At 42.6% G+C, this 26,377-nt stretch overlaps 1 protein-coding gene across 4 annotated transcripts in view; it reads left to right on the plus strand.

Annotated features, from left to right (window-relative positions):
• Positions 1–26,377, plus strand: part of TAOK3 (TAO kinase 3) — a 162,955-nt gene that overhangs the window by 16,981 nt on the left and 119,597 nt on the right. The window contains exons 2-3 of one of the 4 annotated variants that reach the window (XM_075898153.1): positions 2,795–3,339; positions 3,787–3,877. The exons of 2 other annotated variants lie outside the window; for them this stretch is intronic. The gene's annotated coding sequence lies outside the window, so the exon portion shown is untranslated. The remainder of the gene's footprint in view (positions 1–2,794; positions 3,340–3,786; positions 3,878–26,377) is intronic. One more of the 4 variants, XM_075898154.1, reaches the window with a different exon arrangement.

The following is a 26,377-nucleotide window of genomic DNA, read 5'->3' on the forward strand; positions in this document are numbered from 1 at the left end:
CCATTGCTAAAACAAGTCTGATAAATTTTAACCTAATACAGGGTTTCCTGTCAACACTAGGGATGTAATAGTATAGTCCAGGGGTCTCCAAACTTTTCAGCCCGAGGGCCGCATTAACTATCAAACAGCAGTTCGGGGGCCGACTACACACTTGAGGTCCAAATAAAAAACAATCAAAACATGGATGTTGTTTTTAATTATTTATTTAATATTATTTTATTCAGTTATTATTTAATAACACATTGATACACTACACATGAACACCTGTATTAGTGTGAATGGTGAAATTGTTTCCTGGATGCCAAAATAGCAGACATTTCTGGCTTTAGATTTGTTGTCCCTAACATCAACAGTGACCTGAGATTATAACGTCCACGTAAGCGGCGGCTGATCTTGGCAGGATACACGTAAATTTCCATAATTTTTTTTCCGTAGACAAAAAGGTCTCCACGGGCCGGATAAGAGGGCCTCGTGGGCCGCATTCGGCCCGCGGGCCGTAGTTTGGAGACCCCTGGTATAGTCGATTAACTGATAAGCAAAAGGTTATAGGTTAGTGCTAGAGATTACTTGCTTTTCCCTTCCTCCCCTGTGCCTGCCAATGCATTTTTTTAGCAGGCTGGCCAGCAGCTTGGCTCAGTCCTGGCTTGTGACGGGTCCAGGACCTACCCCTGCTGTGGCTTTGCATTTAAAGTTTATTAGGAGCTGAGCAGGCAGGCATCCCAGCTCAGTCCTGGCTCACAATTGGTCCGGGACCTACCCCCATTTCAAGTCTGCATTTCAAGTGTTTTAATAGCCAGGCGGGCAGGAAACCCAGCTCAGTTCTGCTTGTGCAGGGTTTGGGAGCTCAGACTGCCCCCCTAGACAGGGACTGCTGCCACCCCGTGCTGCTGCCTCTTTCTCAGAAGCAGCAGCACAAGGTGACAGGCAGCCGTTCCACGAGGGGGGCTGGTTTTTAAACTGGCTCCCCTCGTGCACCAACTCCTGCCTGGCACCCTGCACTGCTGCCTATGATACAGTGATTGCCGGCCCTGCCCCTGGGGACTATAGAATAGTTGACTAACAGATAAAAATTCATGAGGTTACTCGACTATTAAATTAACCGATATTTAACATCCCTAGTACGCACAACAGGTCTAGCCTGAGTAGCATCAGGGCAAGTTTCCCTCCAGCCATCCTATACCCAAGTGCCTCCTGTCATCCTGAGTCTACAGGTACTGGTCACTCATTCTGCTTGGCCTCCTCAGGCTCTGATCTCTTTGCTGCCCTCAATGTGTGGATTAATGCCACTCGTTGCAGTTTGGTTTTGATGTCTTCCTGATTTCTGCTAGGAAACTTACACAGAGGACCTACAAGCTCACTTGATGTGCTGTATGTCATTGGGAAGTCATTATGGTAATATGTTTCTGTTCCTGTTGACTTGGACTGATTTTTTTAAAATTAAGAGGGTGAGGTGAAACAATATTCAGGTATCAAACTTTGGGTCCCCCAGAAACAAATCCCTTATCTATTAAAAATCCAGGTAATATTGCATTGAAGGCAAACCCTGGTATAGTTTGCATAAGTCTTTTAATACTTTTGCTCCTTGTTAAATACATCCAGTATTGTTTATTCACAAAATGAAATCCACAAACTCTGTCATTCAACTAGAAATCTTGAATTTGTGATAAACTGTATAGTTGCTAAGACAAATCTATCTGCTTAAGCCTAAAAATTACTGCAGTCAATTAAAAGTCTCCGATACCTGCAGCTGAATTGTTTAAAAAAAAAAACCCCAAAAACCTCCATAGACAAACATATGTCAAAAAACAAATAAGATTTGTTTACAATCTGGCATGTAGTTCTTGAGTGATTGATTTTTTAGGATTAGAAGATGTGTACATGACTTATTGTTGAGTCACGTTTTCATAATAAAACATATTCTGATTAGTGCTTAAAATGTGCTGCAAATGAATTTGCATACAGTGTGCTCTTTATTCACAGAAGTTATACTACAGGAGGACACCTAGATGTGACCGCCTGAGTTCTGACCCCCCCGGCACTTACAGCCATTTTTGTGAGTGCGGAAGGGGCCGGAAACCCCCAACTTAAGTCCTCAGCCCACATTTACGACGACGCACGGTGCCTACTGTAAATGCAGGTTCAAGTTACGGTGCCCCCAACTTGTGCTGTTTCCTCCGGAACCAATCGCATCACAAGTTGGGGCCTCCTGTATTCCTACAAGTCTGTATGTGCTGTGCACGCTCTGTTTGTCCCATCATTTAGAAGAATTCTTGGGTTACACAGCAAGGCTTATTGACTTTTCTTTAGCATTTGGCTGGTGTTTATTGCTTGATTGTGTGTGTTAGTTTCTTGCACTTGATATAATGTGTGTTATGGCATGTGGGTGAGACAATAGGAGGCATTCTGATGCTAAAGTGAGGGTGGGAAAATAAATTAATTTAAAAGTTGGCATTTGGAATGCTGTCACTTGAGAGTAGTTTTGGTTTGATTTTGGGTCTGTGCTCATTGTATTTGGTTGCAATTAGTGATAAGTGTTCTGTAATTAGTGCAAATTAAATTGTTACACATCTTAATTATGCAGCTGTAAAATAGCTTTGTCATTCTCATTGTGATTCTGTGGTATTGGTCCATCTCTGAAGACAAAAGCTCTTACAGTTCTGTTCTTGGGCTCTGATGAGGGTCTTTCAGAGTGTCAGACAATATATTAACTTTCTGAAGTTTGGAAGGCAAATTAGATAATTGGAAGTCATTTCATGCTCTGACATAACCTTCACTGGTCATATTTGCACTGTAGCATGCTGCAGCACAACGCCATCCAGAATCAACTCATCAAAGCCACCCTGCCAATCCTGGAGAAGATTGTCATCAACTCTACCATCGTTGGAATTGACAGCCAGTTACACCCGGACATCATCATAACCAGCAAGAGCTGAAGAGGATTGTCATGGTGAATGTCACGATACCCTTCAATGAGGCCTCATCTCTGAAGGTGGGGAAGTATGCCCCACTAGCTAACACTCTCAGAGTCCGAGGCTATGAGTTCCAAGTCCACATCCAGATTGTCGGAGCCCTGGATGCATGGAACCCCAACAAAGAGCCAGTGCTCACAGCGTGCAGTGTCAGTCCACCCTATGCCTGGCTGATGAAGCAGCTCATGGTGTCCGATGACATCAGATGGTCCAGGGACATATACACAGAGTGCATCACAGGACACCGACAATACCAAGATGCATGAACGGGACAGCTGAAAAGGGAAAAAGTTAAGGCAGTGACCCAAATCCTTACTTGAGAGACTCTATCATCCTACAGTAATCTACCCAGATGTAGACAGATTGAGGGGTAAGCCCCACCCACATATATATCTGCACTGTTGAGACTGACACTGTTAAACTTCCCATCGGTAACATCCCCACTGCTTAAAAATCTGTGCACCTAAATCTGGGTAACTGCTCGTTACGTACCATATGTATCTTGTAAACTTTCTAACTACGGCTTGTAATTTTAGATAACCCAAGCTTGACTCCAGATGTACAAAGCTTTTCCCTTAAACCTATGTAATATGAATTTTTAATGTCAAACTTTAGCATCAATCAAATGTTTAAATCTGTTGTTGTCAGGTAATGAATAGTGCACACAGCCAGCAGCAGAGCATCTTTATTGTAAATCATGCCCACCTAAACAGTGTTCTAAGAATCTGTAAATTTGCCATGCTTTTTACTTATATAGTACCTCTTATTAGGGCGAATCCCCAAATTCTTCACAAATTAATAGTGCCTTGTTTTTCAGTGGGAGCTGCAGATGCTTGTCATCACTGAAATGCAGCCAGCTCTGGGGTCAGAGTGACAACCGACCTGCACACTACAAAACTGGACAAGAGGTTGAAATCTTCTACTCTTAATAAAATGCTTTGGGATCAGTAATGTCCCACCAGAACCTTATAGGAGTAGCAATTCTATATATTAACCCACCATAATTAAAAAATTTTTAAAGCCCCATAGTGGAATAAAGGCAGTGGTAGTACTTGGTGACAGAGAAGGCATGAATGGTATGTAATATAAGGTGGTGCTGATCTGGGCTTGGGTTGTTTTGTTTTAAGTACTCCAAAGGCTTGCATGATAAGCTTTTTGGTAGCCTGGCTATTTTGTGCAAACAATGAAGTGTTTATTAGGGGTTAGTTTTCAAGCAAGCATATTCTAAAGCCCTTTATAACAGGCCCATCTCTGTACTCCAATAGTCTATTCTCTAGTGTTTTGTTCCCAGCTCTGATGCCACAAAGCCTTTACTTCACGATCCCCGTCACGATTCCCAATCCCCCCATCTCCTCCTTAACAGGCCCGAGTATACCTGCTGTGCATACCTCTAGCCACATTCCTTACAACATGTGGTCATGTTCTCTTTTGGAGTTTGAAAAACTAGCATCTTTATTTCACTCCTTTCCCATCCCGTGGGAGGGGTAAGAATTAAGGTTGTGCTCTCAGGCTTTTCATTGGTTTTCAGTATTTCTTATGCCTTGTCTTCCCTTTCCCCTCTTTTCCCCCCCTCCTAACTGGTTGCTTGACCTTGGCTTGAGAGACACCAGGCAGCCTTCCATTGTATTCTGGTATATTATACTCCCACCTTACCTTGTAACACTTCAATTGCTCTTTTCCTTATCTCTTATGCTAACAAACCCATCTGGCCCTTTGTTTATACACACATTAACAAGGCTATAAAAGTATCAAAAGTCAAACCCCAAATTCTGTCTCAGGCTGACAAACAGAGCTCTATACTAACACATGTAAAATAATCTCAGAGGGGTAGCTGTGTTAGTCTGTAACTTTAAAAACAATGAGCCATCCTATGGCACCTTAAAGACTAACCAACATCTAAGACCATGAACTTTCATAATAAAACCTACTTTTACAGATAAGCTAGCTACAAGATAGTGTAACTATTCACACTGTGGTGAATAGGGTTTTCAATCTACATATTGATGAGGATACTACTGCTTGTGCTAGATTGACTGCACTGATGCTTTTACCTCGTCTTAATCTCCAGAACAGCTAGAAAACATAGCAGCATTGCACAAGCTTTCTCATGCCTGCATTTCAGTGTCACTCAGCTCTGACCTGGAGGGGGTACCTGTAGGAGTAAAGCTGTTCAGTCCCCAGCTTTTTTCCTGATGCAGCAGGGCATTGTATATGGAAAGTGGCTTGTAGTGTGGATTCTGTCAACTGAGAATTAAATTAAGGCAGCTCCTTTCACATGTGCCCCCTTATGTCTGTCAGATCAATCTGAGCTGAATTCAGATCAGTGCCCTAAAGGGGAAGATTCAGTATGCTGTTTCTTAAGAGATCATGTTTTTTTCCCCCAGCAATCTCCATAATCTCAGGAATAGCCAGGGAGTCTTCAGCCTGGTCAGCACTCGAAAGTTATATCATAGTATAAAAGTTCTGGTTAAGGAGGCAACTTTGTATTGACATAGTTATGCCTGTACAGGCTCTAGAAACATGCAGCAATGCTCGTTGAAAGCTGCTTCTATCAGTACAGCTTACTTCTCGATGGGAAAGGGAGTAAGATATGTCAGTACAGGCAGTCCCCGGGTTACGTGGATCCGACTTATGTCGGATCCCTACTTAAGAACGGGGTGAGGGAACCCCGAACTAGCTGCCCCCCCCAGCAGACTGCCGAGACGCGCCGCGGCGGTCCCGCTGCCCGCGTCCTCTGTGGCGAGAAAAGCCGCTCCGCATCTCCCTGGTCTGCTGGGGGAGCTCCCCCAGCAGACCAGGGAGACGCGGAGCAAAGCCGCGGAGGACGTGGGTGGCGGGACCGTGGCGCGTCTCGGCAGGACCGCCGCCCGCGTCCTCCGCAGCGTGAAAAGCCACTCTGTGTCTCCCCGGTCTGCTGGGGGGGGGTGCAGCTAGTGCGGGCCCCCCCCCCCCCAGCAGACCAGGCTTTTCTCGCCACTGGTCAGCTTCAGCAGCGGCTGAATCAGGACGCCTGGAGTAGAGCAGCTGGGGGGCTGCCAGGTTGGTCCCACAGCGCCGAGGTACGGCGCTGCAAGGACCTACCCAGCAGCACTCCAGCTGCTCTGTCCCAGGCCTCCAGATTCAGCCAATGTTGAAACTGATCAGCGGCTGATTCCAGGTAGCCCGGGGCAGAGCAGCTCTGCCTCAGGCTTCCTGTAGTCAGCCGCTGGTCAGTTTCAGCAGCGGCTGACTTGGGGACTCCTGGGGCAGAGCAGCTGGGGTGCTGCCAGGTTCATCCAGTAGCGCGAGGAGCGGCGCTGCGGGACCAACCCATCAGTACTCCAGCTACTCTGCCCCAGGCGTGTCCGATTCAGCCGCTGCTGGTCAGTTTCAACAGCGGCTGAATCTGGACACCTGGGACAGAGCAGCTGGGGCGCTGCCGGGTTGGTCCCCGCAGCGCCGCACCTCGGTTCTATGTGCGGCGCTGCAGGGACCAACCTGGCAGCACCCCAGCTGCTCTATCCCAGGTGTCCCCAAGTCAGCTGCTGCTGAAACTGATCAGCGGCTGATTCCAGGAAGCCCGGGGCAGCAGCTCTGTAGTCAGCCGCTAGTCAGTTTCAGCAGCGGCTGAATCGGGGACACCTCCGGTACAATATGTACCAGTTCCGACTTACAAACAAATTCATCTTAAGAACAAACCTACAGTCCCTATCTTGTACGTAACCCGGGGACTGCCTGTATAAGCACCTCTATAATGGTAAAATTGCATCCATGCTGAAAGCACTGTTTTGCTTTAATTATGCTATTCCAATTTCAGTAGTACAACTTCAATGGGGAGGGGAAGCCATTAATTGGAAACTGGAACTTTGGAGCCATGTGGCTTTCTGGGTTCCAAGTTAATGTAGCTAGGTTTTCACAACACATCTGTGGCCTGCTTGATGTGTGATTATCTAAACAGATTAGTTTTATTGGTCTCAATGGTCTCTATAGTCCAGGATCAGCATTTCTGGAAGTTCTGTATCTTCTTCCTCCAACTTGGAGATGTTGCTGCCTCCAGATATGTTAAGGCAGGATGCCAAGCTGTGTTGGCCTGTGACTGATGGAAGCTTCATCTGCTAGTTTTAGCTTACGCTTTTAGGGTCCTGTTTGGCCAGCAGTGAGTTAATTTCCAGAATGGTAGCTGCCATGTACAGTATTAGCTGAGCATCAAAGGAATGTTTATTTTATACATATCAGCACACCAAAACCCTGCAGAGCTTGAGATTTATCTATTTTATTTTATTTTATTTTATTTTATTTTATTTTATTTTATTTTATTTTATTTTATTTTATTTTATTTTTTATAATATATAAATAAAAAATCTCAGGGAAAACAGATCATTGCTGAGGAGAAGTTGTTATAAGAAAATCATCATCTTTGCAGCTGGGCAACATTATATCTTGTTCAGGAGAGTCTAGGGAGATCTTCAGGAATGCTTGGGATTTCAATATTTGATGCTGCAGTTTTGTTGTGCCCTGGTTCCATGTTTCCTTCGCATGAGCTGGCAATTGAGAATGTCTGCTTCATTTCCCCTGCATTGTATGTGCATTAACATCTCACGCTGAGGAACTGGCTTTGGCAGTTGACACAGATGATCCTGACAAGAACCACTCAGAGAAAAGTATAAAAAGCAGCATAATTGAGCTGTATTTGGTGGCACAGCTGGGAAATGGCAAAATATTGCTGGGCAGCAACCTCTGTCTTATTTGAAAGCTTGGCTTAATAAGTTTCCAATGCTTTAATTTTAGGAGACAGAAATTCAAGTTAATTGTATGCAAGAGTTTTGGAACCATGATTATAAAGCAGAAATGTCTAAGGTTTCAAAGGTTCAAATGTGGTTGAAGGCTGTTTTTATTTTTTTTAAGGGTGTTGGTTATTTTAGTTTCTACATTTATCGCTAGCTAGTAAAGCAGTTTGGAGTTAAAATAGGTGTTCCTCTTGACATTATTAAGCAGCTGTTCTTTTCAGCAGGGTGGTGTGTGGTTTTTTAAAAGAGGTTTGCTATGCTATGATTTCAAGTGCATTTAGGACAGGTCTTTGTATCTTCTAGTTCACCAACCTTACCTCAGTCTGAATTGGTTTTTACCACTGTTGTGCCTCCAAATCTGGGCTTTCACATTTGGGAGAGTAGGGCAATTTTTTTTATGCTAGCTACTAACTGTCTGAGGCTATTTAAGGATATGTTTATTCACAGACTCACAGAAATGTAGGACTGGAAGAGGCCTTGGTAGGTCATCTAGTCTAGTCCCCTGCCCTGAGGTGGGATTGTCAGATGATTTACCCAAAATTATTGAACACTCCCCCCCCCCCCCCACCAAAAAAAACAAAAAAAAAACACTGGGGAAAAAATTCTGTGGAGGGGGGGAAAAAGGGGGGAGATCAAAGTTGTTGTGGGGGAAGGAGTTAAGAAAAAAAACAACAACCCAGCTTTAAGTGCCTGCAGAGTCAGAATAGGGAGAGCAAGAGGGGAGAGGTTGAGCACTAAGACCCAGGGAAAGCTTCAGTTCTTTAGGCTTTTTGCTGGCAGCCATTTTGTTTTCTTCATGGAGCCAGAACGCAGCTTCCCTGAGGAACCATGTAAGCAAGGGGGTGCCGGGGGCTGGGCCCAGTTGCCGAGTGTGTCGTAAGGTTGCTAGGTGTCTGGTATTTTCGCCTTCTGGCTGGAAAAAAAATCAGAAAATACCGAACAGTTTAGGTGTCTTGTATTTTCTGATTTTTTTTTTTTTATTTTTTTTTACCAGACAGGAGGCAAAAATACTGGACTGTCCGGGTCGATACCGGACACATGGCAACCCTATCATGAGGCAGGACTAAATATTACATAGAGCAGTGGCTCTCAACCAAGAGTCTGGAGCCCCTTTGGGGCCCAGTGTCAGGTTTCAGCACACCCCCCAAATAGGGCCAGTGTTAGATTTGCTGGGGCCCAGAGCAGAAAGCTAAAGCTCCACTGTGTGGGGCTGAAGCTGGAAGTGCCCCACCACGTAGGGCCGAAGCAGAAGCCTGAGCAACTGGGTGTGAGGCCTCAGGCAGTTGCTACGCTTGCTATCCCCTTAACACAGATCCTGCATTCTGTATACAGAAAGAGTAGTTGTCGCAGTGGCACAGGTTGGCTATGGAGTTTTTATATTATGTTGGGGGTTCTTTAGAAGAGAACCCCTGATCTAGAGCATGCCTGATAGGTGTCTAACCAGTTTTTCAAAGCCTCTAATGATGGAGATTCCATGACCTCCCTGGGTAATTTGTCCCAATGTTTAACTATCCTTCCTGTTAGTACATTTTTCCTAATATCTAACGTAAATCTCCCTTGCAGCAATTTATTTCTTGTCCTTTCCTCCATGGTAAGAAAAAACAATTCATCTCTATCTTTTACTTGAAGACAGTTATTATGTTCCCCTGTCAGTTTTTTCTTCTCTAGGCTAAACAGATCTAATTTTTAATCTCTCCTTCTCGATCATGTTTTCTAGATCTTAAATTATTTTTGTGGCTCTCCTTCAGGCTTGTTCACAACTTTCCCAAAGTGTGTTGCCCAGACATCGACACAGTACTCCAGTTGAGGCCTTATCAGTGCTGATTAGAGTGAATAATTATTACTATTTGCATCTTGCTTACAATACTTCTGCTGATACACTCCAGAATGATTGATTTTTATTTTTTTAAACAGTAATTACATAGTTGACTCAATTTCGTTTGTGATCCACTATAACTCCCAGATATGTTTCTGAATATTCCTTCCTAAGCAGCTATTTCCCATTTTGCATTTGCGCCATAGATAATTCCCTCCTAAGTGTGGTACTTTACGTTTGTCGTTATTGAGTTTCATCCTATTTCAGACCATTTCTCAAAATTGTCAAGATCATTTTCGAATTCGAATTCCTTCAAAGCCCTTGCAGTTCCTTACAGCTTGGCGTGGTTGCAGACTTCGTAAGCGTACCCTCTGTGTCATTTTCTAAAGCATTGATGAAGAAATTGAATAGAATTGGACCCATGATAGATCTTCTTGGGTCAATATACCCTTCCAAAAACTGTGTACCATTGGTAATGGTTCTCTGATTATGCTTTGTTTGGCCACAGTTACAGTAGGTTCATATACTATATATTTGAGAAGAGTTTGTCTGTCTGAGCAAGCCAGTCTGTATGTCTGTCTGTTCAAGAACTCCACCTAAACGGTAAGAGCTGGGACACCCAAATTTGGTATGCAGTTCTCTTACCATAAAGCAGGGCTTGGTTGTGGTGGGTGTGGAGGGACTAATACCATGAAACAGCACAGAAAAGACAGAATCAACACCTAGATGGAAGGGGCTGGTTCAGGACTGCCTTAGCCCTGAGCCTCCCACTCTCTAGCATGCTTTAGGGAGAGTGGAGGGGGCTTCAGCTCTTCCTCCCTCCCTCACTTCATATGGGAACTCTGCTGTCAGTTCCCCTTTGTCAGAGAACAAGGGGAAAGTGCAGTTTCCTCCATTCCTCAATCTGCCTGGGGAGCACAGGGGGCAGGTAAACCTCGGCCTCACTTCTCCCCTGGCGGTGCCTCTCTCCCTGAGGCAGTCTGCACACTGAACCCCACATTCCCAGCCCCACTCAAGAGCAATGATTTAAAAGAAGAAAAGCAAAAATTAAGGACCCAAGCAACACCAGGTATATCTTCTAGTCTAGGCTGTATTTCTTTTGCTTGTTTAGGAGAAGGTCATGCAAGACCATATCAAAACATGCTGAAGTCAAGATATATCACATCTACTGTTTCTGCCCTGTCACCCAAGACTTGTTACCCTACTAAAGAAGATTAGGTTGCTTTGACATGATTTGTCCTTGACAAATCCATGTTGACTGGTATTTACCAACTTATTATCTTTTAGGTGCTTACAAATAGTTTGATTATTTGCTCCATTGTCTTTCTGGGTACCAAAATTTAGCTGACTGGTCTAAACTTCTCTGAGTAGTCCTTGTTCCTCTTTTTATAGATAGTTATTGTACTTCCCATTTTTCCTTTCCTCTGGGTGGGATCTCTCCTGTTATGCACAAATGTTGATTATCTTTGAGCATTAGCACAGAGATCTCTTCAGCCAGTTTCTTAAATATTCTAGGACCTATTTCAGCAGGCCCTTCATCTTGAAGGCTTCTAACTGGCCTTGTTGGTCACACTAAACCTTTCCAGAAATCTGATTTCAATGTGTGTACCCACAAGTTTCACCTGGTTTTAAAACCTACTTGCTTGCAATATCAGACACAAAAATACAGATGTCACAGGATAGCATTACTGAAAAATGACTTGCTATTTCATTATTACTATATAATTATAAAATAAATCAAATGCAGTGTTGTAAATATTGAATTTGTATTTCAATGTATAATATAGAGAGCAATATAAACAAATCATGGTATGAAATTTTAGTTTGTACTGATTTTGCTAGTGCTTTTTTTTTGTAGATGGTTGTAAAACTATGCAAATATCTAGATGAGTTGATATACCCCTTGGAAGACTTTTGCTTATCCCCAGGGTAAGGTTACCCGTATCCCTGGTTAAGAACCTCTGGTCTAAGTAATTTTTGACTTGCTCTTATTTTAGCCTTAGCTCCTACCCCATTTACATTGATGTTCATTGTATCAATTGTGCAGTCAATGATAACTTTTTTGGTGAAAACTGAAACAAAAAGGCATTTACATTTCAGCTATTGCAGCGTTTTCTGTTGTCTTTCCTTCCTATTTGAATAGTGATAGGATTGTTGTAAGAGAGAGACAAGAAGTAATTCTTCCCAACTCCGTCCTTGGTCTTCCTTTTGTTTCTAAAGTATTTGTAAAATGTTTTCTTGTTACCTTTTTTCCTTGTTAGTTAGTCTTGTTTTTACCTTGACCTTTCTGATCTTATCCCTACACAATTGCGTGCGTTTTAAAATATATATTTTCATCCTTCTTAGTTTGGCTTACTTTCCAAACTTGCTTTGGCTTTTTTAAAGTTTCAGGTCAGTTAAAGATCGTCTGGTTAAGTCAGCATGATATCTGTCTTTCCTATATTTCTATCATTCTTGTGCATTGGAATGGTTTGGTTTTGTGTCCTAATAATGACTCTTTAAAAATCTACCAACTCTTCAAAATTCTTTTTTTTTTTTCTTTATACTTACTTCCTCCAGGATCTTACCTACCAGTATGCCTTCCTGATGTCCATTGTCTTTAGTCTTTTTCTCTCTCTCCTACTATTCCTTAGAATCATGAACTCTATAATCTCATGATAACTTTCACCCCAGATGCCTTCTACTTTCTGCTTCTCAGCTGGTACCTCCGTGTTTGTCAGAATCAAATCTAGAGTAGCCTCTGCCTTGTCTTTTTTTTTTTTTTAAACCTATCGTAATAAAAAGTTGTCTTCAATACATTCCAAGAACTTGTTGGATAATTTCTGCCCCCTTGAATTATTTTCCCAACACATGTTTGGGTAGTTGATGTCCTCGCCATTATCACCAAGCCCTGTGTTTTGGATAATTTTGTTAGATGTTTTTAAAGCCTCATCTACCTCTTCTTTCTGGTTGAGGGGTCCACAGTAGACCCCCTACCATGACATCACCCTTGTTTTTTATCCCTTTTAACTTTACTTTGGCTTTTTGAAGATATTCCTCTCACTTCTGCTTCCACCTCGGTAAAAATGTATATATCTTTGATATAAAAAACAACTCTGCCTCTTTTCTCCCTACCTGTCCTTCATGAGCAAGCTGTACCATTCTATACCTATATTGCAATCATGAATTGTTTCACCATGTTTATCTTACCAATTATATTATAATTGTGGTTATTTATTAGTGTTTCTAATTATGCCTGTTGATTTCCCCATACTTTTTCTATTGGTATACAGACTAAGATATTCATTACATTTTCCCGTTTATATTCCCTCACCTCTCCTTTGTCCCTGCTGTAATTGTCTATTTTCTGGACCTGCCTGTGGGATTTTATCACCTGTCCCATTGAACTTAATTTGAAGCCTGCCTCACTAAGATAGCCAGTCTAAATCTAAAGATACTCTTCCCCTTCTTCAGTAGGTGGACCCTATCTATGTTTGGAACATCATTCCATGGTCCTGACAACACCATCTGCGCAATTGTGCATCCACCTCCAGGATGTGTCAGTCTGTGCCTGGATCCCGAGCCTTAACTGAAATGATCAGTGAGAACACACTACTTGTGCCCCCAACTCTTTCCCTCTTATGCCTGGAGCCCTGTAGTCACTGCTGCTGTTCTGGATCATGTCTTGCAGTATTAGTAAAGCCCACATGGATGAGCAGATTGGGGTGGTAGACAAAGGGCTGGATAATTCTTGGCAATCCTTCTAGTATCTTAGATATGGGCCCCAGGCAGGCAGGATACCAGGTCAAATCAGCAGATACATGCCTCCTTCCCTCTTACATCAGAATCACCAAGCAGCCTCCTCCCACTTTTATTTAATTTTGAGAGAGGGGTCTGAGAGCCTGCTAGCCTTGGGGATACATGGCTTCTCTCTTCCACCTTTGAGGAGAGTCCTCATTCCTCATTGCCAGGGCACTGTACTGTTTTTTTAATCTCTATAGGTGGTGGGTGGGAAGTAGAGATGGGAATCCTGCATAGTGTCAGAAGTAACCAGCAGTCCGCTTCCTCTCTGGGAAGGAGCAGTTTCTTTTCCTCTCGATGTAGTGCCACTCCTCTCCAGCTGCATTGCTCTTCAGTCCTAGAGGTCTCCATATGAACTAAGGAAGTTAAAATTAGATTAATCAACTAATCAAACAGTTGATGTAATTTGCATCCATTAGTCACCTCCGCCTTTGAAATGTATCAAGAGCCCTGCCTGCTCTTGATACATTTCAAAGGCGGAAGTGCTGCAGGGAGCACAGCCAGTGGGAGACTCAAACAGTCCCGTTAGCCCTGCTCTTGCTACATTTCAAAGGCGAAAGCACCACCAGTTCGCAACTGCAACCCTGCTCCTTCTCCACGGTGCTGGAGGGAACCAGCTTTTAAGCAGGCTCCCCCCAGCACCGGATCCTGCATTTCACCCACCCTTGCTGTCTCTCGCTGCCTCTATCAGAAAGGGGGGGGGGGAGGGAGCTACTAGTCGAGTCACTAGTCAACTATCCGTTAAGCATTTGCTAATCAGATAGTCGACTAGTCGCTCACACACATTTTCAGTGAATTCTTCATGTGCATGAATATGTCTCAGCCCAAGCATTACCTTCTGTAGCTCTGCCCCCTGGTTTCTGAGAGGTTCTGCCTCTTGTTGGATGGTCTCCCCAGTTTAGTTTTCTATGATGGGGAAATGCTGGCCACTGGCTCTGCAAAGCACACCAGGACCTGGATGGAGGTATCCATGGTGGCGTGTCTGTCTGGACATATTTATGTGGAGGACCCAGAGGCAGTGGTAACATCTTTCTTTGCTAAGTCAACCTTGCTCATTGTTAACACAGAGCTTCCTGTGGATGACCACAAGGATGATCAGAGGATGGCAGGCTACAGCCTTGCTAGCGTGCGCTCATCTAGCAATCAGTAGGTCTCTTACCCCTCCCCCCACTCCTACACCATTTCCAACAGACCACTGTAAACTCTAAGGAAGTCCAAAAGAAAGAGAGACAAACAAGCTCACCCACTCACCACAAGAATTTGTCCTTTTTGGTCCCTCTGAGACCTTGATGTTTCTGCCCCCTGTTCACTAGTCCCCTTTATGGCTTAGCATTATGGCATAATTATAAAATATCTTGAGCCTTCCTAAGGTGGTACACAGTAGGGTCATCTTATTCTGATTTTGAAGATAGAATATTGGATTAGACTGGAATAATGAAGGTTTGGGTAAGTATGGCAAATTCTTATGTTTGTGTGTGCCTTTTGTCATGTATAATTAGGAGTTTAGTTTTAAACATCTGAGTTAGCAATTAAATAAGATCACTCTGTTTTCAGGTGTCCTACGTCTTCTAATTACAAAGCAGCATTCAGTCAAGCTTAAGAGGCAAAAGATGCTATAATTGATACTCTGTTTAAAAACTGAAAGCAACCATAGCTTTCTGTAATGCAAACTTCTCTCCTTGTTGTTAATGCTACTAATTGCAATGATTTGGTACTTCAGCACAGATTGCTAATTTATCTTAAGTGTTTACAAAGAATTTCAGTTACTTTACACCAAAGCTTGATATGTTTGAAAGGGTTCTGATCAAATCATGATGCTAAAGAGAAGATGTTATAAGTTGACTGAAAAAATTCGACTCCATCTCTGAGTTTGAGAATTAAAGAATAAGATGACCCTACTGTGTACATAATAAAACTGCTTTTTATTTGTATTCTAGTCATGTTTGCCATATATTTGAGCATTTGGTCTTGTTGTCCTAAAATCCATAATGGAAAATACAAACTTGGTTATTTGGCAAAATCCACTAATATTGAATATGGATATTTTTTTAATAGAGAAGTGTTGTGAAAGTTCCAGATTGCTTCACTGAACATTAAGGGTACATCTACACTGTGGAGCTATTTCGGGGTACCAGAAGTATCCAGAAATAGCTATTCTGCGTCTATTGAAGCAGCCCATTATTCCAGCATCCTGGTATCCCTCGTTCCATGAGGTGCAAGGGGAATTTCAGAATAGCGAATTATTTTGAAATTTGGTGCTGTGTAGACCGCGCCAAATGATGAAATAAGCTATGTAATTTGTGTAGCACAAGTTGCGTAGCTTATTTTGAGATAAGGATGCTGTGTAGACACAACCTTAATTACAGAGAATCTTCCTGACCTGCTAATTCTCTTGGAATGTACAAGCACATTTGTAACAGACTTTTCTTGCTCCAAAGAGCGTATCTGCACAAAAGCAGCAGATATTGGTTGAAAGAAGGAAAGTAGTATTCCCATTGTACATTAGAATTAGTGACTTGCCCAAGGTCACACAAGAAGTCTGCTTGATGCCAGGAATTGAACCTCTCACTGTGCAGAGGAAGAGGAGAGAAGTTGCCACTAGTTGGACTGGGAAGGCAATGGAGAAATCTCCAGTTGTCTTGCCCCAGCTACTCCAAACGAGGAATGCAGAAAAGCTAGTCCCCTCTTGCTGCATGGCTTGTACCAGAGTGTGCAGATATGGCCTTCAACCTGATATAATACCAGTGCTTAGCCTTTGTTGCTGCTGCCTGTAAAGTGAAAAAGAAGAAGCAATTTACCATGTCATTTTCTGTTATGACTGAAATCTGTTAATTTGAGAGAAGCTGTTAATAGCGATGAGTCCTCCTCTGGCTTGTGCCTTCTAGAATTGAGAACTTTTAAGTTATTGAAGATCTAAGCTGGAATTTATTTTAATTCTCTCAGGGATTTGTGTCTAAGTCTTGGTAATTCAAGAAGGTCATCTCGTGCTCTGTTTCGGTGAGGCTAGTACCGCATAGTAATTCTAGATCCTCCACAGATCATCTGGCATGGTCCTTGGTTTACCACAAGGTATGGGAAATTGTGCGCAAACATACTAATGTTTGAGCTCTGGCTGTTGAATCACAAAGTGCCTCAGCTCAAATTTCTAATCAATAATACCATGTGGTTAGTTATCAGTCATGTTGTAAAAGCACATAGGCAAACTCTTGGGTATACAGATTCATGGGAAATCTTGTATTTTGCTCACTTGTTCCCCTCTCTCCCATGTAGAATCATCAGAGCAGGTAATTATATCCAGGCTAGTAAAAACATTTAAAATAATTTGTCAAAGTATGACTTGGAGTTGGATGTCTGACGAGACTAGTGCTATGCAGAGGGGATGTGAATGTGTTGGCCCCAGGATATTGGAGAGACAAGGCTGAGGTAATATCTTTAACTGACCCAACTTCTGTTGGTAAGAAAGATGCGATTTCAAGCTTATGCAACAGCTTCTCTCTCACCAACAGAAATTGATCCAGTAAAAGATATTATACCTTTCTCCTCATCTCACTTAAAAAAAAATGAGTCTTTTTGACTTAGTCAAAATGTTTTTTCACAGTCCTGGTAAAGTTAGATTGGGTGCTCTTCCCTCAAGGTAGACCTGCTTATCTGACTGGACTTGAACTTTAAATTTAGCAAATATTTCCTTCTGTAGCCTGAAATGATTGTGTCAATAAATGCGGTATTTGAATGTAGTTTCAGGAAATGACAGGGTGTATATTGAAGGGAATTTCTTATGGTTCATGCTGGAAGAGATAGAGGCCACATGCTTTCACAATCTTTATAGTAGATCCTGAGACTTGTGAAGCCCCATAAAGATAACGGAGTTCCAGAGGTCTTTGGAGAGCGTGATCTCAACACATACCTTTCCCTACTGAATTCTGTTTCTCTTGCTCTTTGCATAGCATACACAAGTGAAAGCTATAAAGACTGCCCTCTCTTCTGCCTTGGTGTTGTAATCTAGAGCAGCAACATTATGGTACACTTCCGCTTTTTAATGGTGTTTCCTCTTCACCCAGCTTTTGACAAGGACTTAGCAGTTGGCTATTGATCCTGACTGATCTGGAGAATGCATGGTGATGGTCACTGTGATAACAATTTTGATTTTGGGGGGGGCCCAATCTCATTTTTTGAAAGGCCCTTAATTGTTTTGGCAATTGATATAAAAGTTGCTAAAACAACTTACTCCACTGCATGTACTCAGAGTACAGAAGAATAACTGAGTATCGTGGGATTAGTCTTACTTACTGTTTCATCATTTTGTGTGTGCAAAGATTTTAACTGGTGCTCAACTCTTGCCTGTGTCTAGCCTCACTAAGGGTACATCTACACAGAAGTGTTGTTTTGGAATAACGTCAGTGCATGTCTACTCGGCAAACCTTTATTTCAAAATAAAGGAGGACCTCTTACTCCATCTTCTGTAACCCTCATTTTGTGAGAAGTAAGGGAAGTCGAAGGAAGAGCATTTTTCCTTCAACTTGCTGCTGTGTAGACAGTGCCGAAAGCAGAATTAAGCTATTTCAACTTAAGCTATGCAATTGACGTAGCTCAAGTTGCGTAGTTTAATTAGAAATTAGCCCTACTGTGTAGTCGTACCTAAAATGAGAGTAGTGTGAGCATGTACCATATAGTCTGTGTGTTGTCTGTGACCCACAGAACAGATACTGTTTAGTAAAACACATTTCTTCTGTAGTCCTGTACATTGTTAGCTCTGAAATCATTTCACAGACTGTAGAGGTGATCAAAATTTGGATGAAAATTTTTGTGGGACATTTTTCATTGAAAATCAGAGGGCAAAGTCATTGCCCTCTCCAAATCTCCCTCCCCCACTTTTTTTTCCAGTGAGTTTTACTGTCTGGGGCTGTCATAGATTATGGAAACTTGAACTGATTTATCTGTAATTAAATCAGTGCAGTCACCTATCACGGATATGGAGTAAGACCCTTCATTTTAAACGAAATTTTTCTGGAAAATTCCTGGGTTTTACAAAAAGGATTCAGTTTATTTTCTGATTTGCACTCTACTTTTCTATCAATTTTGTATCTATAAATAATTTTTTTTTCCTGCTGGGTGTCACAATGACATCATTACGCTCTCTGGCTGCAAAAGCGGCTGGGGCGGGGTGTGGGAGGGTGGGGATGGTGAGCTTAGTGAGTACGGAGCTCAGCATGCTAAAAATAACTTGCTTTACTAAGGGTGTGTTTACAAAGCACCCTAAATGCGAAATAAGATATGCACTTTACACTATGCAGATTGTGTATCTTATTTCAAATCTATTTCAAAATAGCTTATGTTGAAATATGGCATGTCTACACTGTCAAATTTCAAAACGCACTATTTTGAGCCATCTCTTATTCCTTGTGCAACGAGGTTTACCAGGATAGTGAAATAGCACAACTGTTATTTCAAAATATTTTTCAAAGTAACAGGCGGCTTGTGTGGATGTGGGGTAGATATTTTGGGATACCACTGGTATCCCGAAATAGTTGTGCAATGTAGATGTACCCTAGGAAAACACAATGCATTGTGTGGGATATGCATTATGATAATACATTAGTCTGTATGTAGAGGCAACAAGTGGCGGGGGACGGAGGGAATCCCTGGGCCCACCAGCCATCTGACACCCTCTCTCTCAGCCCACAGAAGGGCTGGGACAAACCTTCTCTCCCCCAAGCCCTGCCTCTCTCTCTTCCCATTCCCTGCCCTTTTTCTGCCCTCTCCCCACCTCAACCAATGCAGCCCAGGGAACTAGCAGGGCCAAAGGGCTATGCTGGCAGCAGGGGACTTCACTCCAACACTCACCAGCAGTGGCAGGGGAAGCAGAGCCATGCACACAGCCTGAGCTCTCTTTGCTCCCCCAGCTGTTTTTCTCTGCGTCCCTCTGGCGAATATGGGGGCGGTCCTGGCCCCTTCCTATAGCAGGGTTCCAGGTTCCCTTGCTACTGCTGGTGAGTGGAGATGGTTGGACTCCTGCTGCAGGCACCAGCCCCTTCCGCCCATGGAGTTTGGGGGGACACCTTGCATTGTGCCTTCCCCATACACCATCCCTGCCTGGATGTACATGCAAAGCTGCCTGTTGAAGTAAAATGCAGGACAATGTAGGGCTATGCATTAGTGTAGAAGATGCACAAAATAAACAAAAAGGCAGGTATGTACGTAAACTCAGAAGCACATGCACATCTGAACATACTGATGAGTCTCACATACCCCCTTATGTATTTTGAGCTGTAACAGATAACGGTTTAAAACTTTGACACTCTATAAGTGGAAAGAAAATGAAAATCAGTAACAGAATACGGTTCAGAATATAAAGAGGTATTTGAAAGTTTTTAAAAAAGTAAGTCATGGGGAAAGGATGAGGTAGAGTGCATGTGCTGCAAATGTCACGGCCCAATTATTAAATCTAAATATTTATAGGCTAATAGTTCTAAGTCTCTAGCAATAATTCGTTTACTCAAAAAGTTCTATTTGGGGATTAGTTTTTTTTTTCCTTTTCTGCAATATGCCGCGTTGAACTGAATTCAATGTATGAATAAACTGAATACTTTTTTCCAGTCTCTCTGTCCACCAAAATAAACTCCAGTATTTATCCAAACGTTATTTAATAGGGTTTTTTTTTTTAACTGATTCTCACCAGGCTGCCCCAGGGATGGACCTGGCTCCTGTATTAGGAAGACAGGATAAGGGGTCTGCTGAAGGTAGAGAGGAAGGCAGGCTTTTAGTGTGGCAAAGGGGATCCTGCATGTGCCTAGGGAACGCAGGGTGGTGGACTTGAGCCCCTGCCTTCCTAGGCAGCCCAAATCCCACCACTCTTCCGCCTACCCTTGTTTGGTAATAAACAATGATACATTTTTCAGAAGAAGTGAATCAAATAAAAACTGAAAACAAAGGGCCCAGATGTCAAGACCCAGTTTTGACCAGCTTAGCATATCTACACTGCAGATTAAGGATATGAAGGGGTAATCCTTTAACCAGTTGCCTGGTAAGCATTATCCTTACCAGGTGACACTTTCCAGGTACTGGTTAACCAGTACTAGCCTCATGTTGACTAGGAGCTGTCTCCCGCTCTCCCCCCCACTTAATCAGTTAATTCTAAAGTTTGACTGGATAACTGCTGATTAACCCGGATTTTACATCCCTACAGTAGACTGAGGCAATACTGCTTGGTATATATAGACAGAGCCACCTAATATTTGGGTGTACCTCATTCATTTAAATGAAAAGCCTACTGCACTACATTCTTGCTACCATGCTGTGCTTAGTAAGTTCAAAAATGAACCTCCCTCCTCCGGCACTTCTGGTGGTCAAATGTGGTATCCATTTTTGTATCTGCACTGTCACTGACAAATGGCTATAAGCATATTTGTCCTGTCCATGTTCATATTGCACAAAGAGAAATACAAACTTATATTCATGTATTTTGAAATCCACACAAAAATGAAAATAGAGCCAGAGTGAAAATGTTGGGTTCCGTGGCATATTTGTGTATATGGCTGATGTACACTTTTTCCAGACTCCCACAAGGGTATTCTGCTTCCTATGAGCGGAGAACCACAAAGCTGTGGTACTGTGAAAGAGAGCTCTCTTATGGAGAGTCTGTTAAAACTGGTGATAAAGGAGGTGCTGCAGGTAGAGAAATCAGCTTAATGTTTTAGCATCAGGTTTAGAAGTCCCTAGACTCGTAAATATGCCAGCCAGATTACCTTTGCTCTTCATTCTTTTTGAAGTAGATAAAACCAGCTCCATGCAGCTTCTTCTGTGCAAATCTTTCAGACACCACCTCTAAAACATGTTTATCAGTTCAGTGCAGATACTGTCCATGCTGCATTCTTAGGGGGAAGGGTTTGCTCCACTCTCGTTGGCCAGAATGTCCCCTCCTAACTGTTTGTGGTAGATTGGCCTTGATGCTTTCTGTACACTGGCAAATGCTGCCTAATCTATGGCTTACAGGCTGTGTGCACAGTTCTCCAGAGCGTTTCATAAGGCTCACTGCCTGCTTCAGTATGCTATAGAACAGTGTTTCTCAACCTTTTTTATAAAGTACCCCTTTTTTAAAAAAAAAATTGTAAGTACCCCATTACCTACAGTTTTCAGACACACAACATTTTTTTCTACTATTGCAACGCATTTGTTTAAACATCTTAATCGTAGCTGGGTGGGCGTTGAAATGTTTGGGTGTAAAAAGTACAAAAATAATAAAGCGCTGTAAAACTTAAAACAAAAATTCAGTTTTCTCCAAGTTTCAGTTGTGTTGACGTACCCCCCCAGACTTCTCTCAAGTACCCGTAAGTGTACTCGCACCTCGGGTTGAGAAACACTGCTATATATTGACACTTGATTCATTAGCATTTTGTAAGTTTAGGTTTGCGTTCTATATACTGGTTTTTTTTCTTTGTTTTCTTTAATACTGATCAGTGGTTTGTGCACTGATTTCTTTGGCAGTTTCTATGTACAGTATTGTCTATTTAAGAAACAGTCTGTTTGGCCTTGCAAAGTTGTGCTTAACTTTATTAACTACAGGGTGCACATTTATTACAGGGGAGGGCCACATAATGTGATGTGGGCTATTTGGAATTCATGATGCAATATAGACAACATGTCAAATGTTGAATCGTTCTGATTTTATTAGCTACGTCTTTTTGCGTTCTTTAAATCTTTAATTGTTTTGTTTTCAAAGGAGCTTCCTTGTTGGTAACATGCCTCCACCCACAGAACTTACTTCATCAGTCAGGCGAGATCACCCAATTTTCTGAGCCCTGCCTAAAATGACGCTCATAGCAAAATAAATGGACTTAAAAACCTCCTTCATAAAAATTTTCCTGAGTTAGTTACTGCATTACTCATGAAGTATGAAATTCGCTATTTTTAGACGCTTCAGTCAATTTCCATGGTCTGTGTATATACAACACGGAAAATATATATTGTCAGGCAAAAAGGCCTTCTGATGAAGATGTCGGACTGGTTTCTCTTTCCACTTCTGCCACTGACTACTACAGTGGGTTTTTGGACTAGTCATTCAACTTCACTATTCCTTGTTCTCCCTGCCTATGAAATAGGGACAGTGAGATGTACCTGAGGCATGCTGAAAAATTACTGAAGGCTTTTAAAAATGGATCATCCCCTACCTTATACATAATGCAGTCACTGTAACTCTTGAAAATTTGATCAGCTCCTCCACAGCCACTCAGTTCTGAAACCTTTTTATAGCTCTGCTCATGTCTCTCAGAGCTGTTAGTAGTCTTTAATTAATTAATGTTTGAGATTTTTTTGATAGAATTTTCTATCGAAGGGAAAGGTGGTATTTAGCAGGAGCAGGGAGATAGGTGTTTTTCTTGCTTAAAAGAGAGAGTGGGGGAAGAGGAGGAGAAGAGAGGCTGGAGTTGGGTAAATTTGGTTCTAGTTTTTAATTAAAGAATTAGAGGGTGTGTATGTGGAATTCTCCTTTGAGTCACTTAGAATTGTAACTAAGATCTCTGTGGTGCATATAAATAGGTCTGCCTTGTAAAGGGAGGTGGTGCTGTTTTGAATGCGTAAAGAAGTGGGCATATCTGTGGTAAGAGCCTAGTAATGGGCTAGGCCAGCCTCACAGGATTATTATGAAATGTACCAGTTCAGGCACCAAACTGATTTTCCTAGCTTTAGTCTGCAAAACCTGATGAGGTTCCTCTTGTTTCATTTAATTAAAAACAAAAACCAAACCTCTCTGTGGAAGAGTAAGCATATAGACTTCGGCAAGGCCTAGTATTTTTGAGTGTGTGTGCTGTATCCCAAAACAAATGTCATATCATGCATATTCACTACCGTTGGCTTCCATAAATATCTTCAGTGTTCCCCTGAATATTGATCAAGCAGTAGTAAACCATTATCCTTTGGGCATATTGTGGTCTGTTGACAGTGCAGCAAAAGCACAGTCATTGCTTTAAAACTAGGAGACCTATTTGAATGATCAAACTCTGTGAATGAGCAATTCTGTTAATAAACTTAAGAAAATGTCCTCCCAACAACCATACTTTCCTTCTTGCTGGGAAAATGTGAATTGCCCCCAATGATTAAAAAATAGGTTGAACCTCTTTAGTCTAGCATTTTTTTCCAGTAGGCTTTTTAAAAAAATCTTAGAAATCACACTCAAAAAATGCAGTGGGTTGAATCTCCCTGGTTGACCTCACTGGTGTCGAATCAGAGAATTTGCTAAACCACAAGTGTTCAATATTGTCTAGCAGCATTACCAAGATTTCCACTGCTGACTGGGCTCTTAGAAGACATTTGGGGGTAAATTAGAGCTAAATAACAGCACAGAACACTGAGAACCAGGAATGGTGGCTCTAACCAAACTGGTGGGAAACTTGGCCACACCCATGATAAGTGGAGACATCTGGCTAATTGAAATTAGGCCCAGCCACAGATAATGCTGGACTAGACAGTGCTGGACTAGAGAGATTCAACCTATACTAACTCAAATTGCACAATGGATGCTACGGAAGAGAATGTGCAGTTACAGAAAAGGGATGGGCCTGCACTGAAGATAACTGTACTATAGCAGGAAGCTGATAAGCTCTGAAGAATGCTATGAAAGTTCATATTTTGGAGGTTCTAAAATGTTCTGAACCTCTTAAGTGACCTATTTCATTGGGAGTATTATTACTGCACAGTTGCACTGGACATGAAAAGTACCATCTTCATGGACTCTTGTTACCATATGTGATCAGATAGAATAGAATCAGAAGTGAGGTAGTGGCTGTCCTTTTTCCAGTGCTCATGGTAGGATTTGGATTCTGGGGGCCGCAGCTAAGAAAAAGCGGAATCTGAAATAGACTAACACAAATGACTGATCTTTCCTGATTTGAGTCTAGCAACTTTGCCTGATGAGAGAAATTCTCAGCCATCAAGTAATGAGAGCTCTACTGTACCAGTAAATTTTAACCATTCTTAGATTTAAAAACTCGCAAATATTCTGTTTCCATTGATGCTTCTTGTCCATAGTTTTTAAAAGTTAATAAGAGGGACACCATTAAGTCTGATGAATGATCTTTATACAGGCAGTCCCCGGGTTACGTACAAGATAGGGACTGTAGGTTTGTTCTTAAGTTGAATCTGTATGTAAGTCGGATCAGTTTCAACAGCGGCTGAATCTGGACGCCTGGGACAGAGCAGCTAGGGCGCTGCCGGGTAGGTCCCCGCAGCGCCGCACCTCAGGGCTACTGGACCAACCCGGCAGCACCCCAGCTGCTCTACCCCAGGCATCCCCAAGTCAGCTGCTGCTGAAACTGATCAGCGACTGATTCCAGGAAGCCAGGGGCAGAGCAACTCTGCTTAAGGCTTCCTGTTGTCAGCTGCTGGTCAGTTTCAGCAGCGGCTGACTTGGCGACGCCTGGGGCAGAGCAGCTGGGGTGCTGCTGGGTTGGTCCAGTAGTGCCGAGAGCGGCGCTGCGAGACCAACCGGCAGCGCCCCAGCTGCTCTACCACAGGCGTCCCTGAGAAAAGCCTGGTCTGCTGGGGGGGGGGGTGCACTAACTGCGCCTCCCCCAGCAGACCAGGGAGACGCGAAGCAGCTTTCCTCGCCCCGGAGGATGCGGGCGGCGGGACCGTGGCACGTTTGGGCGGTCCCGCCGCCCGCGTCCTCCGGGGCGAGAAAAGCCCCGTTCGTAAGTACGGATCCGACATAAGTCGGATCCGTGTAACTCGAGGACTGCCTGTACTCTATATTCAGCAAGGACAAGAATCTGATATTTCTTAGAGAAGTTCTTAGTTGTGACACACTGGACTGATTTTGTGTCTTGGGTGTGCGTCCAATATGTATAATAAAACTTGTGACTATTATGTTAACTCTTCTGTAGTTCTGTCCTTAGTCCTATGCTTTAAATGTGCTTATGGATAAAACACTTGTATTAGGTTTTTGGTGACTCATAGTTGCTCCCTAGTTATTTGATGGTGGTGCCTATTTGTTGGATACTGTTTTATTTGACTGTTGTTGCCAAGATGAAGGTCAGAAGTAGACCCCTATAATGGTGAAGTGGTGGACATGAAAAGATGGAAGACTCATTGCATTATACAAGGGGGAGCCATTATTAAAATGTAGTCTTTTGTTATAGGGTTTACCTTTTTAAGAAGTCAATGGATACTATGGGTTTTTTATTTAATGAAAACCTCCCTACAATACACTATGCAAGTAAAAGAAAGCCCAGCTCAAGGCTTGTCTTCATTGCAGTATAAACTCAGACTATTACTAGTGTGGCCCTAAGCCAACTCCTGCCCACGTACAGAAATCTGTAGCCAAAGTTCACTATTTCTTCAAATTCAAACTAGCGCCCTGTCGGATGGTCTGGGCTGAAGGTTGCTGAAGCTTCAACTAGTAGTGCAGTGATGCAAGTACAGCAGTGGTGGGCAACTTGTGGCCCATCAAGTTCTATGTGTGGTCTGCAAGCCATATAGTTTACCATTTCCCATGTGCAGGGTTGTCACATTCTGCTGGTTTCCCTCCAGGTAGCTATTTTTTCCCTACCAGTATTACTAAATTACATGCATGTAAAGCAAGGACGTGTGAAGTGAGGTATGTGCTGATTGCACACAACATTGACTGAGAGCTATGCACTCCCACTGTATCCAATCAAAGCACTGCTACAGTTCAATTGGCACATCCCATAAATTCCAGGTACAGAAGCAGTTTGCAAAACTACCATTTCTAAGAGGACTGTCTTGGTTATGACAATCTTGTGGCCCACTGATATGAAGGTATTGTAGGTTGCCCATCACTGAACTACAGGCTGCAACTCCAATAAGCACAACTTATCAGCCGCTAGTTAAATCAATCTGTACAGCTTGAACTTTTTCCAGTGTGGCCACTCTGACTCAGTCAACTATTTCAGCAAAAACACCCCGAAACTATACACATGCACACTGACAGAGCATGCAAGCACAGAATAATTTCAAATGAATTAGGGTTTGTTTCTATACTTTGCACTGCATCAAGGATTGGTGAAAATAATGGTTGTAAAATAGGATTATGAAGC

The sequence above is a fragment of the Pelodiscus sinensis genome, chromosome 15, assembly GCF_049634645.1.
Source record: "Pelodiscus sinensis isolate JC-2024 chromosome 15, ASM4963464v1, whole genome shotgun sequence".
Classification (NCBI taxonomy): Eukaryota; Metazoa; Chordata; order Testudines; family Trionychidae; genus Pelodiscus; species Pelodiscus sinensis.